At 34.0% G+C, this 22,088-nt stretch overlaps 1 long non-coding RNA gene across 1 annotated transcript; it reads right to left on the minus strand.

The window, feature by feature from the left end:
* Positions 1-334: 334 nt before the first annotated feature.
* LOC147394311 (uncharacterized) lies at positions 335-1,654 on the minus strand. The gene is made up of 3 exons (XR_015181550.1): positions 1,347-1,654; positions 931-993; positions 335-840 (listed from the first exon to the last, which is right to left on the minus strand). It is a non-coding gene; the product is annotated as an uncharacterized LOC147394311 (long non-coding RNA).
* Between the last annotated feature and the right edge of the window lie 20,434 nt (positions 1,655-22,088).

Here is a 22,088-nt window from a genome sequence, read left to right on the forward strand (position 1 = left end):
TATATGACAAGGTTATTGGAGTCTATCCATTGCACATAGTTGCTGCACTATCAAGAATAAAGTAATGGATTCACAATCCAGTGTTTGGCTATATAACGGTTATTTATTTATAGTCCATTTTCCTAATTATTTATTTTTACCCAAATAGGTAAGAACCAACTTATCCTTGTTAACTTGATCAAATGGCCTCCATACTTGAATCTTCGTTTTAGGTAAATTTCCGTGTTATATTACAATGACAAAGCCTTATTCCAAATATTAGGGGTCAGTTAAACAAATTCTCCATTCCACTCTGTCCAAAGCCTTTGGTTATTAACCAACAATAATATCAATCAAGAAACAATTTTACATCAATTAATTATAGGCATGAATACCAGAGAAGTTGATGGTACAATTAACATCTGAGTACCCATAACAATAATACAGTAATATTTCACTAATCCCTTCTACCCTCTTTGGAAGGATTCCAAGAATAATGACCATATAAGTACAAGTTGCAAGCGTTAAAGCCCCCATGTGTGGGTTATGCTCGGCATCACCTGTGCCAACAGCCAGCATTTCACATTACCATGTAATTGATGACTGCTAGAAAACAAATCCTTCTGCTGCCACATTTGCCAAAACCAATTCAACCACGGTTCAATCAAATGATCCGAACCAGGTGTCAACAACCCGTATACCATTAATGGTTTGGGGCAACAGTCTTATCAATATCCGAAGGTATAAATAAGGGTATCCCTATGCAGCGTTCAGCTTCCCCAATTGACGTTCGCTGAAATCTTCAGAGTAAAGTAAGCCATGAGGAGACGTAAGACGCCTTAGAGCAAGGGAAAAACGAGCCTGAAAGAAGCACCTTTGATTCAGTTTGTGTTCAAATAGAAAACTATACTTTTCATGTAGGAGATAATGAGATATCAGGCAAAAATTTACCCATTGAAATCCCGCGAGGGCCCACCAGCAGCCTGGTAAACCACACCCTCTACTGCTAACCAGCTGGTAAGAGACAATTAGAAGAAAATTATTAATACATTGCTGAAGATCAAAATCAAACTCGGGGATATCGTTTTTGGGCAATGAAGTTAAATACTTCTAAATCGTCCAATATTTCAGTCAAGACCGTTTTCACCTGAACGAAACATTGCTTCAAAACGAAACTTTAAACCTTGGTGGTAGTTCATGAATTCAAGGAATTAACTACCATAAATACTAACTGAAATCATATATGATGATCAACTTAGATTCAGTTAGATAAATGAAGCTCGAAGTATATAAGAGTTCTTGCAGATTTGATGGGCAATGTAGATTTTTTTCCATACTATGGGAAGCTTAGAGAACAGATCTAATACCAACACTAGAAGGCCACCCAAAGAAAAATATCCGCTCATTAACAGACTTAGAAACCTAAGATCCCGGCCAGGCTGCACAAATAAACAATGTCTTAGAGCAACTTGAATTTTAGAGGAAATGAATGTTATCATCCCCAATTAGCAAAGTTGCATGCTAATCTCCAGCAACATTTGATGCACAGCATCCATATTATGGCTGAGATTGGAGGAAAAAACACAGGTTTTCTAGGGATCACTACACGTTTCCAAGAGATTAATTTTTAGAGAAACCCTTTCCTTACTAAGATACTTGTCTGCCATATTGAATAAAACAGACAAGCAGATTAATTTTAGGGAAGATATATACGAATTTAATCATAGATGCATAGTAGTATAATACCTTATATACACGAAAATATTCGGCAATCGCTGATCTTTGTTCATTGGTCAACCTAAAAACAATCGTAGTATATAACAACCTTTTAACTCTCAAAACAAAGGTTCAAATCCATGGTATGAAAATTTCAATTTCAGATTATTTGCTCCATACCTTCTTGCTCTCCCATCACAAACCCAACAATGAACACCACGCTGACCACTATATACCCAAAGAATGTGATTAAAATCAAAGTCATCTGCATTATTGAAAAATCTCTAGAGTTTAGAATATTGTGGTATACTTTTGTACAATCCATTTTTAGGTAAACAGAACTATGCAAAACCACATTATAAGTATCTAAATTTATGGGAAAACAAAATTGAAAATAAGGTATTAGTTGTGCCATAGTAATAAAAACACATTTGACATGTGAGTCCATCATGGAAATTTTCAGAAAGAGGAAATCTAATGATAACTGACCATACAACAACCATTTTTGACTGCCAGGAGGTGGGGTGGGTTTGTTGACAGCATGCACAATATTGAACCAATGGTTGGCATTAGATTTTTTCCATGGTCCATCGTCCCTTATGACTCCTAGCTTGGGAATTTGGTGAACATTAGCCATGGGGACCTTAATTCAAGACATCTAATCTAACACCCAAAATGACTTACACAGTGATGAGGTATACGAAGTATGAAAGCAATTAAGGATTTCAGAATTCGTGTAATGTTGCATAAAAGATCAATCATATTCTTGACCTGCATAGAACTACTAGTCAAATTGACACAGGGATATTTAACGCTGTATTAAATCTAAGAATATGGTGTTTATAGTGGTTCATGGAATTGGCTGAATCGATTTTGATAAATAAAACGTCCAAATCATTTTTAGCTTGCTGCAAATGGACATACATGTTAGCTATTTTGATTTTTTTCTTTGATGTTGGTGAAACCACAATTCTACTTCTGACAACTCACATACAGAAGTAATGGAAAGTGCATAACAAAGCATATCTCATTTGCATTAGTAGTAAATGTGTAGACATGCTATTTTCTCAAATGATACTATACAAAAGATAACCTAATTTTACAAAATACCTTTAAAGACCTACAATTGTGCTGATTTCTCCTTGCAAAATTTCTCATAAACTGCTTGAAACTTGGCAAACTCATCACATTCACATTGCAACTCGTCAAGTAGACAATCAATTAAAATCAAAACTTCAAACAGTACAGTTGAAACTAATATTTAGGAATCTAGGTTGAGCATTACACACCTCCTTGGAGCAATGTCAATCGGCCCCTAGTCACTAAGCTTTTTGCAGACATACTTGAGAACTCCAAAAAACATACAGAAACAGATTCATGTTTCACCTAATGAACACTAAGTACTAATTTGGGAAACAAGATTAAAAAACTTAGAATATTCTGCACATATTCTAGAAAACAAACTCTTTAACATAATAAACATGATCCAATGAATGAAAGCAGATAATAAAAATAAATACACACACTTGCCATCCACCAAGGTTGAGGTTCATCAAAGGAAATGACATTCTATTTGCAACTGATACTCAACTAACAAGTGCATTTACCTATAAAAAAGCTAAAGTAGAAGCAAATATTTAGTTTGGAGAAACTTGGACGACTTAGGTTTAAAATTTTGATAACTATGTAAAATGGATTTGGAGTTCTGTTGTATGTTTAGATAACAATGGATGTCACCCATAGAAATTAAAGATAGATGGTTAAAGTGGAGGTGTGCTTTAGGAGTGCAATGTTATAGTGCAGCCCAATCAAGCTAAAAGGGAAGCTTTATAAGAAGTAAGATCAGCCATACTTTAATGGGCTGAATGTTGGAAAATCAAGAAACATATTTATAGATTGAGCATAGAAAATATGAGGATGCTAAGATAGATACGGGGAAAACATAAGATAAAATTTGAGATGAATGCATTCATGAAAATTTAGGATTAGCCCCATATATGATAATCTAGGGGAAAACTGATTGGGATAGTTTAGTCCTATGAAACGGAGGCTAATTACATCCCCTATTAGAAGGAATCATCAAGTTGAATGTATAAAAGAGAGTGAGGAAAGCCAAAAAAAAAATGAGGTAGTGAGAACAGACATGAAAACATCTAGGATTTTGGGTTGATGAACATGGAGATTTAGACTGAAATGAATGGGGGAACTAGATTCATTCAACCAACACAAATTTTTTGTGGTGTGTCATTGATGATAAATGATAAGGTTAGCATGCTCTGATATTTCTTATAAGCAGTGATTACATTCTTCGATTGTAATTCTATAGAAGCAGAAAGAAATTCTTTCCTAATTAAGTTTTTGAGCATAAATTACTTCTTCTTATTTTCAACTTCCATCATGTATCTTGTTGTACAATTAAAGTTTTATATTGCTTGGCAGGCAGTGTTAAAGCAATTAGGAACTTTTGGTAATGATGCAGTTATTGTCGATGAAGCTGAACTCGAGTACCATCAACAACTTCAAAAACTCTACATTTCTACTAGAGCAGCTAAGGTATGAAATTCATCCAGCTTTTTGTGAAGGTAACTCACCTTCCTATTTGGATTTACTTAGACTTGATAATGAATTTACAAGATCGTTAATGATGTTCAATTTGATTAAAAAAATAGTGTATAGTTGTCAACTATGTTTTGTGGTCTTTTTAAATGCTCTCTTCGTTTCAAGTCTTCAATGTACTAAAAACTAGGGCTGTAACTTGGGCAGGCTAGCCCAAACTCAACCCGGACCCGATGTTATATATTTACATATAAATATATTTATTTATTTAAAAAAATGTTAGTTTTCTCAATAATCTTGGAAACTCAGAAATACCACAAAAAAAGGAAAATAAATTTGATGTCACTAAGCCGTAGGCATATTTGTAGAGCTTCTGTGTTTACACGAGAGAGAGAGAGACAGAGAGATGTTTACTTGCAGAAAGGGCAACTTAAAAAGATAAAAATCCAACCTTATGTTTACAATCACTTACCCCAAAAGCCCAATCAAATGGGGAAGGTGCAATTTTGATAACACAACACTCGACACCTAATTTGTGTAAAAGAAGACTAGCACAAACTTATAAACATGATTCACATTATATCATTGCAAGCCATAAAGGCTTTATTTTAGCAACCAAAGGCTCTTTGTTCATGAGTCAATTCACATGATTGACTCAACTAAACAACCTAGTTTGACTCTAGGAAAATTGAGGTTTTTCACAAGAATCAATTTAATTCAAAATGGTACAAATTAAATTTTCATAGATAGATCACTTCCAAGGATTGTATAAAATATTATTTCTTAAGATCTATAGTAATTCTTGAAAGATAAAAAAATTAACAAGGATCAACAGATCTTAAAAATGAATTGCTGCAACTGACATTGCAGTATTGGAAACTTCTATTTTAGTAATCTTTTATTTACATCTCATCAATTGTAGAGAGCTTTCAATGATATTAAATCAGCATTCTATTTTATTAAGCTAAACCCAAATCTCTGATACCAAATCAGCAATCTATTTTATGAAGTAATACCCAAATATCTAAACTACAAATTCTCAAATCAACAATCTATTTTATTAAACAAAATCCAAATCTTTGATACCAAATCAACAATCTATTTTATTAAGCAAAACCCAAATCTCTAAACTCTCAATTACAAATTCTCAACCACCAAACACTCATAAACCTCTAAAATCTACAGAAACACACAAATCTAAATAAAATGACTAAATTTCAAAACTTTCAAGAGCAAATGCAGCAAGCCCAAACCATCAAAATGGGGAAAGAGAAAAAAAATCAAAATATTTGCTAATAATACTATTGGTTTTTTGGAAAAAATTAGAACAATGAGGAAGAGAGAGAGAATACCTTAGTTCGTCTCCTAGTCGAGTTCGTTTCTAGTCAAGTTCGTCTCCTAGTCGAGGTCACCGCCTTCGTCCCTTCTCTAGGATTTCTTCTTTGTCTTCTCTAGGTTTCTTCTTTGTTTTCTTCGTCCATTCTCTAGGGTTTCATTGTATTTTATAACTTAGGGTGTAACTAATAAAATTTGGGATGCCAATATCATGTTTCTTTGGAAATTAAGAAAATGTTGAGGATAAATTTGAAAACAAAATTTTGTTCTCTTCCCTTCCCTCCTCGTCACTCCGATTTTGGGGGTAACAAAATTTTACCATTTTTCCCTTTTCTTCCCTCCTCACTTAACAATCCAAACAGGAGAAAAGGAAGAGAAAATTTGAAAATTGCAAATTTTCTCTTCCTTTTCCTCCCCTTACCTCAATCTAAATACAGTGTAAGGGTGCCGTCAATGTTTGATCAATTGTACATGGGCCCTTTCAAAAATGGACTGTCGAGTTCATTCTGTAGGGTTGAGTTCACTCTGGTCCGTGTTAATGGCACGGATGTAACCCTCGTTCTATTATCCGTGTTTCGGACATGGATGAGACATTCACTGTTTCAATCGTGCCTAAAACACGGATGAGGCACTCATTGTTTCAACCGTGTTCCCAACACGGATGATACCTATTCTGTTTCAAGCGTGTTCCCAATATGGATGATGCACATTTTAGTCTATCCGTGTCATGGACATGGACCAGAATGAAATCCAATTTTTGAAAATTCATAGAACTGTTTCTTTGCCCATGTTTTTCATGTCTCCCCTGTTTTTAAGTTTTTGGCTCACTATTTTTTTTATTTTTTATTTTTAAAGATGCCATGTGCACTACTCTCTTTTTACCTAAGGGAGGATAAAAATAAATTGAAAACATCTACCTAATGGTCTAAGGATGCCCCATTGGGCTTACAACTTGGGCTTCGAGGCCCGACAACAACTTGCACCATTACAACCTTGCTTGGGGGCCGATGTAACTTTGAAGATTCGTGTCCTAGCATTGACTAATCGAGCATATGCATGCTGATAGTGGGTGGCTTCACGGTTACCCGATCTTCAAACCTCGATGCATACCGAAGTACACACGTCGTTGGTTGGTGTTCAGATTTGATGTGTTCATCCTCGACACTTGAAATAACGATCTCAAGCCGTGAAACTACTAAGCATCGAGGCTAAGTATATTGAGGGTGGGGTGGCTTGGAAGTGAGGCTATGCTCCGAAAGGCACATGTCTTTTTTTTTATTTCTTTTCATCAATCCCTTTACAAATATATAATACAAGCAACGAAAAATAAATAAATATTACAATGGACCTGTGAAACAAAATAGAAAAGAAACATAGGAAACCACAAACATACCATGTTAGAAAAATAAAAATCTATATTTTTTTTTGATGATCGTGTTGTCACGAAGGGTGGACCATGACTCCCCAGTGGAGTCGCCAGCTGTAGATACATCATTTTCGTCATTACGACGACCACATCTACGATGAATTGGAGTCGCCACCATTCATGTTGTAAGTGGGTGTGAATGGTCACCCGATGTACATTTTCCAAAAAAAATGACATTTTTGGCATTTTAGTGACTCACAATGGATAAGGGATGATCAAACTTTGAGATTCAGGTAAACGGCTCCGTTGGAGAAAAGGGAAGGTGTTAGGCACTCTTTTCTCCCCGCCAAGTTGAGATAACCTCTACGTAACTCGGTCATTTTGATTTAAAAAATTTGAAGAATAATGTGCCACGTGTGTGCATTTGTACCTTAAGTAGGGATTTATTTTTGACTTGATCATAGGGTCATCTCATTGATAGAGATGATCCTAATGGATCATTTGCCTTAGGGACTACTCATTTAAAATAAAAATGAAAGAAAAGAAGGGGGTATTAGAAGGGAGAGAATGAGAGGATAGAGAGAGAAAAGAGAGGGGGTGTACTTCGAACCCACCTTGTATCTTCGATCTTCTTTTCTTTTTTTTCTTCTTCTTCTTGAGTCCTTAGTAGACTTATGAATGTATGTGTACATCTTTTAAGGGTATAGTGAGAGTGGGAGAGATGAGTTGAGATTATTTTTTCTTTTTTTCTAGTAAAACTTGGTAACCATTTTTGGGATGAGGGGAGAGGTATTTATAGATGTTTTGAGGAGGTTTAGGGGTATAAAGAGGTGAAAGGTTAGGAGAATGGGAAATGACATTCTTTTTTAAAGATGGGGGTATGAAATTTGGAGTGAGATTGAGAGTAATTTTGTAAAGAATAAAAATGGGTGATGTTTTGATCCAAATGGTTTGGATCCTACCCATTTGGGTAGAGTGTTTGGTAGGGTGAGATGAGTGATGGTTGATGGGGGAGTGGGGGTGTAAGAGGGTTGTTTGGAGAAGGAGTGTTAGGTTGATTGAATAGGTGAGGTGTTTAGATTTAGGAAATGGATTGTGTAAGAGGTTGGTTGGTTGATTGATTTTTGGGAGGGTTAAGGGGATGATGCCATATGGCATATATGAGGAGAGAGTGAGGTGATGTGATTGGTTGATTGCTTAATGGTGGTTGTTTGATTAGAGAGAGAGGTATGGGTTAGTTAGTTGATGATGAGGGGAGTATGGGTTGAGGTGATTTCATTGGAGTGTTTTAAGAAAAGTGATGGGTGTAGATATGAGTTGTGATGTGGGTGGTTGATGATATTAGAGAATGATGATAGGTTAGGGGGTGTAGGGTATGAGTTGATGTGATGTGGGTTAGATGGATTGTTTAGAGAATGGTGATGGGGGTAGGTGATTAGATGAGGGAGGTAAAGGGTGGTGATGACATGTGTCATCTTTTGATGTTTGAGAAGGTGATTGGTTGATGTGGGTAGTGGTTAATGGGTTAGGGTTGTGGGTTGGATAATGAATTAGGTATGGATAGTGGTTTGTGGATTTATGATATATTGGGCTTGGGCTTTTAGAGGGTTGTAGGTTATTTTGGCTTGGATAGGGTTTGATTTGAGTTGGATTTTGAGGGTGGGTTTATTTTAGAGTTTAGGTGATATGGATTCGATTTTGGGTTGAGGGTAAGGTGAGAAATTACTTTAGGAAAGAGTTGGTGGTTTGTGGGCTTTGAATGGGCTTAAGGTGTTTGCGGATTCGAAGGCGGAACGGTGGAAGGTAGAGGAAGGGTAGGTATCCTAAGTCTCACATTTTTTAATTTTTTAATTTTTTTGAGATTTTTGCAATCGTTGGTTCAATAAAAAATGCCATGTGTTGGCAATTTGGGCCTTTTGGGCCCATTGGAGAATTTTATCGATTTTTTTGGATGTAAGCGTGGAGCGGTGAAGGTTGGGACAATGTAGGATGAGTCCGGTCCCTTTGATGGGTCCCTTAGATCATTGGGTGGTCTTAGGGGCATCGATTCAATCAAAACTGCCATTTTTTAATGTTTTGGGCCTTAGAGGCCCGTTGGCCTATTTTGTCGAAAAATCAATATTTTGAAAGGAGCGGGGTAGATGGGAGCATGCCAAATCTTTTTGGTGGACCTACTAACCCTATTGAGAGGTATTAAAGGCTTTGATTTTGGCGAAAATGTCGTATTTCAATGATTCGGGCCATTGAGGCCCGTTGGCAAAATTATTTGAAAAACACTATTTTTGGGCCCTTTCGAGTGAGAGCCCGTTCAAATTGGGGTGTCTACAAAGATGATAAGAATTATGTATGTATTTATACAATTTCATATTTTAAGTTTAGTTTCTTTTGTTGTTGTTTTGATGTATAATAAGTATTTTAACATATATACAGGTTCCATTATCAGTTGACAATCCACAAGTTCATGAACCAAATATTGATTACTATAGATAAGGTGTATTTTTTTTGTTTAAAATTACATAATTAAAAAATTATTTAGTGGATTTGATTTTATGGCTTTATTAATTAATTTATTTGTATGTTTTTTTATAGCCATGATGAATTAACCAAATGGGCTACGGACATTATAAAATCAGTTGGAAAAATTATTTTTGTGTCAAGAGTAGACTTCAGTCAGTTGGGTAAGAGGCCTAGGATTACTTATGGTTATGAAATGGGTGAAAAATACAAAAGGGAAAAAAAGTTGGTGGAGCCTTAAAAGCCAACTTGACGGTCCGGTATAAAACGTTGTCGTTTTCCTTTCTCATTGTGTGGAATAGAGCTACTCACAGACGGCCATGAAAGGTTTCCATTATTTGAGGTGCCCACAACCATCCACTCTTGGAGATTTTTGAAGGCTAGTTTTATGTTGATAGACTAAATGTTGAGGCGAAGTAAATGAATATTGTCGGTGTCAAAGCAAAAGAAGTATTGAAAGCATTGAAAGAGAGATATGTTCAATATGCATCTACTATGATGATGATTTATAATGCTCAAAAGCTCATGAGACTTATTAAAAGACTAGGAAAATCCCAAATGCAAATGTGGTTGCATTCTCTAGCTGAAAAGGTTACGTAGAATGGCACAAAACTATTTAGGGTTCAGATAAAGTTAAAATTTTATTTTGGGCTCACCCAAAGTCGATACAACTTACTAAGTGCTCCATCCTGAATTTTTCAAGGACTGCATATACAAAACGGATATATACAAGTATCTATTTCTTGAGATTGTTCGTGTGATGTCTCCATGGAAAGCATTTTCATTTGCATGCATTTATGCAAAGTCTAAGAAAGAAGACAACTAGGGATACGAATTAGAACATATAAAACCAATCCTCTCAATGTATTCACTCCCATCAATTATCATCATAGATAAAAAGATTGCTTTAATGAATACTATTCATGTCATATTTTCAGAAGCCAAAAAATTTTCTTTGTTGCTATCACATATTGAACAACGTGTTGGGAAAGTGTAAACCGATGTTTCAAACAAAAGAAATATGGGACAAGTTCATTAGTTCAAGGAATTTATTGATTTTTTTTTTCAACTGAGGCGGAGTATGATGATCTCTTATCTACACTTGAGAAGTAATTTTAAAAGGAGTATCTGAATGCTACAATTTATGTTAAAATGAATTGGATGACACCATACAAGGAATGTTTTGTAGTGTCTGGATTGATCAATTTAGGCACTTTCGGAATACTATGATCAATTGGGCAAAGATTGCAGATGAAAAATTGAAGAGATATCTAGAACTTCTCAGGGAACCTTTGTTTCTTCATCTAGTCCATTCATTATTTACTAGAGTTGCAACATATTAAAATCAAGACCACATTGAAGAAAAGTTTACATACTATCATGCATGACTTCAGTGGAGTGTTGTTTAATAACCTGTGGGGGTTCATCTCACTACAAACATTAGAGATCATTCTTGAGGAAAAGAAATGATTTGATTCTATTGGCCCGGATCCCACTGCTTGTGAACATACTTTATGAGTAAAATCGCCTCGACCCTTTTTCACTAAATAGTGAAGAGGGGTCCAATTTGTAAATGGGGGATTTTTGAAAAATGAGATTCGCTACCTAGTTTAGGTCTAGGAACCAAAAATAACTCCAAATGGATATAGAGTGATCCACATATCAGAGAGATAGGTAAGGGGTCGGAAGGTGTTAGGTACCAAACCCGCCCAATCAAAATGATCTGTCTCTACTACGATCCAAAACTAACCTATGGTCAACGGTGAAGACTATGGTCAAGGCTATGGTCCAATCATCATCATCAACTTATGTCAGATTCACCAAACGGATCTTATGGCTAAAATTGTCCCAATTATTACATGATTATTTTTTGAATTTCACAAAAAAATAGAAGGGTTTGAAAAAGTCCTAATTAGCTCTATGATCTAACATCAATTAAGAAATTCCACATGCAAGTATTTCCCAAACTGTCCAAAATAAAAACTAACAAATTGGAACTCATGAAGTTTCTAAATTAAGAATCTAAAGTTTTCCAAATTAGAATTCGAAAAATATATGCTGAGCTCCCAAATTAAAAATCTAAAAATATACTAATGAGTTGGCTTAGTCAAGAATGACATTCAACTTCAATGAAACCTAAACCTTGAATTATTGACGAGTCAGCATGTTCGACAACCCCCATTCGAAGTTAATTTTAAAGTCTAATTTTTTTTTAAGTATTTGCACCTACCAAAAATCCAGCAACTGCTACCCAAAAAAGTCAGTCTCAATGTTGTCAATGATTTAATTCATGTGGTGAAGTAGACTCAAAACCAATGAAAAAAATATAACTTACCTTGTTGTGAAATCACTTCAAGGTCAAGAAAAAGTTTTGAAAGATTGTGAGATAAAAATATATGGTTTGAGGACAGTTAGGACTGTGCGATTGACTAAGAAAGAGAGTAGATGATTGCTAGAGAAAGCTGAGGCGTATGACTGAGTTGATAAATGAATGAAAGGATGAAACCGTGAGAGGGGAAGGCTTATGAAACAGGGTTGTAATGGCATTAAGAAAAGGAAAAAAGATTACTGGGCAGTATTGCTATTTTTGATGAAAAAGATGATGATAGAGAGGCGTTAATAGAGGGTGGGATAAAAGTGCAATTGAGAAATGAAGGAGATGGCGTGATGAAAGAGTTGTTGCGGGAAGTCGAAGTCGAATGTGAAGGTGATTTATTTTTTCCGTTCTTCTTCTCCTTCTCTTCTATCTTTTTTTTGTTTTGTTTTTTTATCAATTCTTCTCCTTGTTGTTGTGAAAAGAGAGAGAAGGTTAGAGCATGAGGGTCATCCTGGCATGAGAAAAATGAGAGCCCTTTTATAATTTTTTGGGTTTCTAATTTCTTTTTTATGTTTCTATTCTTTTTTTTTCTTGGCTGACCTATTGAGGTAGGACCTTTCTTTCTTCATTTATTCCATTTTTTGCTATGATAACATGGGTTTAAATTTAATGATTCAATTAGAAATCAATATTATGATTTTGAGCTTTTCATTTTATAAGATTGTAGATAATTTGTTAAAAAAATTGATAGGGAATTTTAATTGGATTAAATGTTAGTATCAATTTGGGAAACGTAATTGAGAAAGATCAAATTTCTTGAAATCGTATTGAGGAACTTGCGGAAGTTAAAAGATATATAATTTGAGAGTAAAATGGTTGTTTACACGAGCTGACATTTTTTATCTAAGGATATACTTATAGAATCGTGAATATATATCTATGATTTAGAGTTGATAGGTAAGATATGTGACGTAGATTTATGTTCATGAATACAATCTTAAATCATAATTTTTATGACAAAAGGTTAGATGAAATATCACAATAAGTAAAACATGTAATGAGAGGTAGATATGTTGAAATTCGTTCTGAAAATCAAGCATGAGGGCTATTTGAAGAATATAATATATTTTTAAATTTCGAGGACGAAATTCTTTTTAAGGGGGATAATGTAATTACCTAAAAAGTTAACACATATCTCGAGAAAAGATTATAAGTTTGAATCAATAAATTTTGCGTTTATTTAATGATTTAAAAGTATGGATTTTGATTTATAAATAATTGGAGAAATCCATCATCGCCAATAGATAAAAAAATGGTGATAAACATATTTTAGCTTGTAAACATGTCTTAAATAGAACTCGATGGAAAAAAATTTGCAAAAATCCTTGAATTCTATGTCAAGTTTCTATCCAAATGTGGAAATGCATTGTTTAGATATAAGTTGAGAAATCTGATCACCCCATTAGTTTCGTATTAAAAAAATATCTAAGACAGTCTATAAATTTGTGAAAATCAGAATCTGAAACATAGGTTTTAAATAAAAATGACATTTTCTTCTTTAAAACACTATAAATATCAAAATTATTAGAAATTTTCAGATTTTTCATTCTCTTCTCTAAAGAAAAATCCTAACACTAGAGATAAAAGAATTGATTCAAAGATTGTAGAGTGAGATTCAATACTCGATGAAAGAGAAGAAAAGTTTCCTCTTGTCAAGGATTTCATGTGGGATCCAAGAAGATCATGACTTCGTTGGAGAGGAAAAATAAAAGGAATTAAAGAGGGATATTGGGAGTTGATCTCAGAGCTATTGCATCATATAAGACTCTAAACAAATACTTCTACCTTTTATTTGCTAAGTTTTTAGTAGAAAATCATTATAAATCTAAAAATTAAATTTGAATTTCAATATAGAGGCACATTCTTCAAAAAACATGCTTTATTAGATAATTTCAATCCTAGATCTTATTTTCAAATTGTATATCTTATGTTAAAAGTTAGAAAAAAAAATAGAGTTATTAGTTTTATGATCATGAACAATTGAGAAAAATTGGAAAAAGATTGTGGGCGAGTTTGGAGTGAAACCGTAAAAGAAGATGAAACATTATTACGTTCGATCAACCCAAAAATTCTCGATTGACAGACATTGGTCACCCAACTTATCTCCCCAACAACTCTTGGGTTTGGTCACCTGACCTAGGCAGAAATGCCAAGTTTAGTCTGTTTTCAGTACAATTCTTCACCACCAGCATATGCACTTCCCAACACTTTATTTTTATTAAAAATATTTAAATAAATATCCCATTTAGTTTAAATTCTTTAATGTAATTATGGGATTACCCCCCATTTGAAAACAATGGGAATGGTTTAAAAATCTAAATATTTACTTATCAAAATCTAATTTTTTATTCTAAGAACAAAACGTAATTTATAACGTTTTTATCAAATTTTCAAATCTCGATATCTTTTATGTTACTTTGAAATAAGCAACAAAAATTACATGATGTTAATACATTTATCTAAAGCTTTCATTTTTAAAAACCCATTTTACATTTAGATAACTTTGAAAAATTATTTTTTCCAATACTTAGCCAAATTTTTATAACTTTTTAGAGTTTTAAATATTTATGATTTTATCATATTTTTTAAGACTTTTCTACTCAATCAAGATCATCATATGGAATTGATCGATATCTTAGAATCACAAATACTTTCTAGAAATATATACTTTGATAGATACGTAGAAAGACAGACGATTGATCAATCGATTGATGGATGGATAGTGAGAACATATGTTCTTGATTGTTTGATAGGATAGTGACTCCAGAGGTATGTAATGACTTAGGTCAACATTATTGCATGATTGATAAATAAATGGATGAATATCTCAAATGTTTCCATGATTACATGATGATGTGATGGATAGATGGAACTAGAGGGCATTACCATTGCTTTGTATTTTCGATAAAATAAAATTATATATATACTATAAAACAAATCTAGTTTTGTTTTCAAGAAAATGATCATAAAAAATTTAGAAAGAGTGATGCGTTGTGATATTTCTAGAAGCATCGGGTCAATTTAGGATAACACTTGCTATTCTATTATCTTGGGTAGTATCCCGTGAGATCTAAAAATTTCTCTTCCTTTTTTGGGTAATATTTGTTTCTAAAAGTAGTCTTTGTATAGTTTAGAAATAGTTTGAGGGTCACATGTATAACCTCTTGATACGTATAAACGTGGGGAGTTTATTTTTGGGCTAGTTGGTGATCATTTTTAATTTATAGTCGTCAAATGAATGAATAACGTAATTGGTCTGAGTATTAGGACATTTGTAGACGGCCAATTCTAAGTTGAATAAATGGTCACCCAAGTATGGTAACAACGACTGGCCATAAATTTAGATGCTAACAATGGGATTCCACATCGGAGGAGTTTGAAATATCAATACTCCTTGTCGAGGTTGTTGTATCGACATGTTTCTCAACTCTCTTATCGATTATATCGTCGTATACTTATTATGTATTTTTCTTTCGTAATGATAGATATACATTTTACTTTAAAGGTATGATAGATTATTTTCATTATGAATTGATAGATTGATGACTATTATATTATTTACTATTTTTGTTTAGACATTATCCGAATGTTATGTTATATTAAAGCTTGCATTATATAAACTGTTCAATTTTATTATATGTTGCATCTATAACTAGCTATTAAAATGACATGAATCATACTGAGTAACTTTCTTGTTACTCACTCTACCATTCACCCTTTCAGGTTTTTCATCTGTTTAGGAGAATATTTACGAAGAGTTGTATGAAGAGGTCCTTGATAAGTAATTTGTTGATGTCTTACTATTGCCATTGGTTTGAGGATTGTTATAGGATTTTAACGGTTGTTATGATTATATATGAGAAATATGTATTAGTTTGTGAAATTTGTATTTTAATGTAATTATGAGATTGAGGATTTTAGATCATGACTATGTTTGATGATAGTTTCCGTTCACTTAGATTTTTAGATTGTAGTCATTTTTTCGTTGTATTATATTTGTTTAAACAAGAATTTATTATCATTTGTCATGCATAGAATCAATGGTTTGTTTATCATACCTCGAGATTTTAGCAGATAAATCCTCCGAATTCATTTGGGATTTCAGAACGTAACAGCGTGGTATCAGAGCTCAATATTAAGTCCATATGAGTCATAAATAGCTCTATTATAAAATTTTAGCTTATACCACAGCATGGTATCTAAGCTCAATATTAATTTTGTGTTGGATGAGAGCTTTTCTGTGTCTAAATGTCGTATAGATTCTTGATAGAAGGTAGGACAAGAAGTAATAGGAAATTTTATACAAATGTTAAGTCATGAGGCAATAATCTACTCGAGAAAATTATAAGACTGGTAGAATTTTTAAAGAATATACATTCATGGAAAACTTAATATATGATTCATATACTATCTAATATTTTTGTTGGAGTAATTTGGATCAGAAAATTTTAAAAGGATTATTGAATTTGCAGATTAGGTAAAATGAAAGGAAATAAAAATTCATCGAGACCTGTGGCAAGGAGTCAAACTTTTGGAAATAGTCTACCTAAGTAGAGGAAACTTACAAAGATGAAACTTTTGATACAAGCAATCTCTGAAATATCTCAAAAAGAGAAGCAGAAATGTTTGAAGCCCAAATGATTATGATGGATCAATTAGAAAAAAATATTAGAATGTATAGTAAAGACATTTTACCATTATTTTAAAGATAAATCCCGAAAAGGTCAAGAAGTAAATATTCCGCTGCATGGAAGACTACGAGAGGACATAGAAATGGTACAACCATCGTATCAAGATCCAAAAGAAGGGATTCAATCAAGATTTAATTAGAGAAAAATGACTACAAAATTAGAAAATTCATGGGAGAAACAAGCAAACATAATAAATAAGTTTATAATAATACTAACTCAAGACATGGGATATTTTTGTAAGAAACAACAGAGTATACTATAAAATCAGTCAAAAGAAAGAGTTGTTGCATGTTATGAATTAGGCGAGTTAGGACATAAAAGAGGTCAATGCTTTGATCAACTTCAGTCAATTAAAGATGAGTGGCTTAATTAGAGGTTAGACACACCAATTAAGGGAACAATGAGATCACAAGATTTTAATAAAGTTGATAACGTATTTATACCACCCCGAACAGACATGACTAACAATCGTAAACAAAAAATCGTGCAAGAGTCATCGTAATACACGAAGTACAAATGAATAAAAAAATTAAGGATCACCTCAAATGCTATGAATGTACGGAGTTGGGGCATATAAGGAAACAATGTTTAAAGTACCACAAAAGATTAGGGATACATTGTAGGCTTATGCTAGAACTTAGACCAATCCTACAATTTCCCAGAATATCACAGGAGATATGATTATAATTTTATTGTTTAACATGTTCTGTGATAGACTATATATACATATATATATTAAATCATTTATTGCATATAGTATTATAGAAAAACCTAGAAATATTTTTCATAGACGTAGATAGATATATTTATTTGATAAAGTCAATAAGATACAAAATATTGTCATTCAGGATAGTTAGTATCTCATTGGAAACAATATTGACCATTATGAATTTGAAAGTATAGATTTTGTTTTATGGATGATTTGGATATTGCACATGCAGTTAAGGTTTTGGAGCATGATCTATATTGTAAGAAAAATCAAAATTATGAATATTAAGACATTTAAATATATGTGATGTTTTGAAGATACTGAATTTATTGGAGTTACTCTAAGGTAGTGATTATGGAGATAGTTCTATCAAAACTGTCACAAAATACATTGAACTTGTATAACCAAATAAAAAGAAGAATTTGAACTTTGTGAAAAGTCGTGATTCTCGATTCATAATGTACTAATGTTGGGCTTAATATATTTTTGAAGATTTTATTATTGATTAGTTGATTAAACAGTTAATTATTTGATTCAAAGGAAAAAACATTAATGCGATACAATAATAATCATAAGACCAATACATTATTTTTGTTGAGGATGATAAGTTCATAAATCAGTCAAATGTAAAATTAAGGATGATATTAAGATTAAATATTTGTTTGGGTGTGTACAAATTATCGAAATCTATGTTCATAAATATTCGTAATGACAAGGATATTGATTTATGCTTTTGAGTTATGATGGTGAAGATATGTCAATGGATGTGGAAATATATAATTATAAGCACACTTATGGTAAATGAATTAATAGTGGTAAATCTATAAGCTTATAAGTTCTTAATATAATAGTGTTAAGGAGAGTATTGGCGAGACGTTGATAGTGATGATAATTTTAAGTGATCAAGCAAAAGAATGATGTGGCGCCCCGCCAAACACTGACAAAAATCTCAAGGCCGCTTCGAGGCACTAGGTGGCGACTCGAAATTTCGACATGGTCTCCTCTGTTTATGTTAGCGTTTCATGGAACTTAAACCTGATAAACCAAATCCAAACAATCCTGAATAAAACAACATATCCACAATGAATAAGAAACGGAAGATGGAAGATTTTATGAACAACAAAAAGTGAGGTCAGAGTTGCGCAAAAAGGAATAGAGTTATATAGGATTACAAAATTGTTCTCACTCTAGCATAGACCTAGTACTCAACCTCAAAAACATAGGCCTCTCCTAGGACGAACAGACTCCTAGTATAAGTAGTCATGATGCTCACCGGGTACCAGACTCTGGTCATAGATCTGGCCGACTAGATGCTCCTTGACTACTAGCTCAACACCCGCCTCACTAACTATAGGCTCTGCAACTAAAAAAAACATGGAAGGAAAGGGTGAGTAACAATGGTTACTCAGTAGGTCCACAAACAATTCCTACTAATAACCTAACCTAACGTGATCGAATAATCAGACTGCATCATTCCAAAATATGCAAGTTTTACAATTGAGACTACGATTAACTTGTAGACATAGCTAGGGATGAGCAACTAAATAGTTTAAAATTTTCACATAGCATCAATCATCCATACTCATTATATGTTTTCTATTTATGCAGATACAATTGACAATATTGAAATAGTAGACATGCTTTTCAGTTTATAATTCGAAATATATAACAATAGATACATAGTACAAGTACTGGAGTAATAGAATTTGAGCGTTGGGATTCACGACTGGATCGCTCTCAGTCGGGACATGATGTTACAACATAAATCTGGCTTTTAGTACCTGATTTTATGGTTAGTCGCTGCGCTTACCACACTAGTGACCATTTATCCGGTTCAGGTGGGCCGTTTGACGTGACAGTAAGCAATGGATCTCTTTTCGATGTATCAGAACGTTTGACTACTACTAGATTGTTAGTGATCACTGACCAATCATCTTCGTCTATGCCTTTCAGGCATGCATATGATTCTCAAAATAACACTCCACTTGTATACGACCACCATTACAATACACGTTCACTGGTAAAGATAAGAAATGAATGAACCTGGATTTCAGTTGTGACTCCACTCTTATACGCGTCCCATACCACGTATGAGCTTGGTAGTCCATACCGTAATCCCAGGATAGTGCACCCCTCTGGATGATGTGACGCATTATCCCTTCAGGCATTCACAAACCCTTTAACAGCTCACAAAATAGCTACGTATATATATATGATTTTTCATTTAGAACAAAAGAGAAATTAACAGAACAGGGTTGAGAATGGATATCCAGTTCCTACTATGCAACTGTGGTCCCCCGGCCTAAAATAAATAACAGTACTCAGCGCACGTGCTAACATAATCTTAAATAAACATGCAAGCCTTTCATTAATAACCTGGATATCCTTTCACTAACCTGCAAACAACATATAATGTAAAATGCAGACATCACCTCTTGGGTGTGATTCTGACATTTTACTGTTCATTCCCTCTTTCATTCTCTCAACATTCTCACTTTTCGTCTCTTCATGTCAAACCATTCATTTTCAATCTTTCAAAGTCATTTTTGATTTTTTCCATCGAAAACCATTAAGATTTATTCAAAACGAGGTCCCGACGATGCACAAGACCAAAGCTGTTAAAAATAAGGAAAGCTGGTGAAAATTTGGCTAAGTGTCGGAAACTTAATTTTTTAAAGTTCTCGAAATTGAAAACGGATTTTTAGAAATGAAAATCTCGATCACGAGATTCGACACCATATAGTTTTCGTAATCTAATTCAAAGTAATGGGAAAGTTATTGCATTTTGAAAATTTGTCGAAAACGTCGAAATCTACATTTTGTTCTTAAAACCAAAATTTAGATTTTTATCCTTTGAGATTCAGATCTCGGAACCATTCCCAGTGTTTCGAAATGGGGGGTAAAACCTTAATTTCATTAAAGAACTTAAAGTAAATGGAACATTTACTTAAATATTTTTAATGAAATAAAGGGTTGAAAGTCATGTGCTAGTCATAAGGATCACAGTCCAAGAGTTAGAGTCTGATTTGACTCAAAATACACTGTCGACGGTAGAAGAGTGTTCTATCGGTGGAACCGACAGAATGGTCATCGGTGGGTGTCGGTGGGACCGACGGTCCTGCCGACAGTACTGAACTTCCTACGAATTTTGGGTTTTTTGATCCATTGTTTGGATCTTTGTTCCGTTCTTTAAACCCTTTGATCCACCCACGAATTTTTACATTCAAAACATAGATAAAACACATCAAATCTTTATTTCTAGCATGAGTTTCAATTCAAACAAAGATTTATACTATTTCAAACAAACAATTAACAAGTTTTGTAAAACCTAAATGCACATTTCGAAATCTAAGGTTACCAATAGGAATTGAAAGTCCCCTACTTGGTTTGTGGATGCCAAAGGTGATAAACTCGTACAAGGATCAAGGTTGGTGGCAAGAGAGTCAATGTTGGACTGATTTGAGTACAAAATGGTCAAGGATTTTGCCAAGCATTCGACGAGGATGCTCTCCTTCACTTCCACAATGAAGGGTAAACCTAACTCTTACTCGATGAAATTCTCGGTGAAAATGTGTTAAGATTCACTCGAATCACACGGCTAGGTTTTGATGGAGGATGGGGAAAACAAATGAGAAAGGGTTAACAACGAGGGTGAGGTTGTAGTTGTCGTTGTAGCCAACAACTTTGTCTTCTTCGTCAGAGTTCAATGGTCGTTCGTTCTCAACGAATATTGAGGTGAAAAGAGTGGAACCCTAGATTTAGGAAAGTCAGCTGAGTTTGGGTACTTTGCAGAAGAAAGAGAATGAATATCAAGAAAATCAGCTTTCTTTTATAACCACGGTGAGGGCATACTTGTAATTTCCTTATTATTTCTAGTTTCGACCGTAACTTGACTATTTGGACTCGAAATGTGACAAACGAGCATATCATTTCGAATAATTTTTTGTTGCGGTCCTAATGGTGTGGTTGAATCTTCTTGATTATCCCTTTAACTAAAATTTTCTATTTTGGATCCTGCTCAACACAAAATTCGAGGATTGGTTAACTTTTCCACCCGAACTTGAATTCACACTTGCTTACAGGCTAAAGTATATATTTCGATCGTTTTGAACTAATGGCGAAGTCGATTTTTAATAAAAATGAACGTCACATAATCCAGGTACTTTACTCTAAGTTATCTTTTAAGAATATTCCTCGAATTAACACTATCTGATCTCTTCGAGATACGAGTTAAAACACGAGGTGTTACATTCTCCCCCCCTTAATAAAAATTTCGTCCTCAAAATTAAGATAGTACCTTAGTCTTCACAACAATTCTGGGTACTTAGCCTGTATCTCGACCTCTTTTTCCCAAGTGGCTTCCTCAACGTTGTGGTGCCTCCACAATACTTTGACTAAAGGAATAGATTTTGGATATGAGTTGTTTTACCCTCTTGTAAAGTATTTGTACCGCACCTTCCTCGTATATATATGTCATTGTCTACCTCTAAGTCCCGCAAATCCACCACGTGCGAAGGATCTGGTAAGTATTTCTTTAACATGGACACGTAGAATACATTATGAACCTGCTCGAGCTGCAGGGGTAGGATCAATCTGTAAGCCACTGGACCAATCCGTTCAACTATCTCAAATGGTCCCACAAACCGCGACTTTAACTTGCCCTTCACGCTAAATCTGGAGATTCCTTTTCGGGATGATACTTTCAAGAATACTCGATCCCCAACTTGAAATTTCAAAGGTCTGCGTTGCTTGTCTGCATAGCTTTTCTGTCTACTCTAAGCAGTTTTTAGTCTGTCCCGTATAATGCACACTATCTCAGTAGTTTCCTCAACAATCTCAGGTCCC

Source organism: Akebia trifoliata, chromosome 9 (assembly GCF_017979445.1).
Source record: "Akebia trifoliata isolate Shusen 1 chromosome 9, ASM1797944v1, whole genome shotgun sequence".
Taxonomy (NCBI): Eukaryota; Viridiplantae; Streptophyta; class Magnoliopsida; order Ranunculales; family Lardizabalaceae; genus Akebia; species Akebia trifoliata.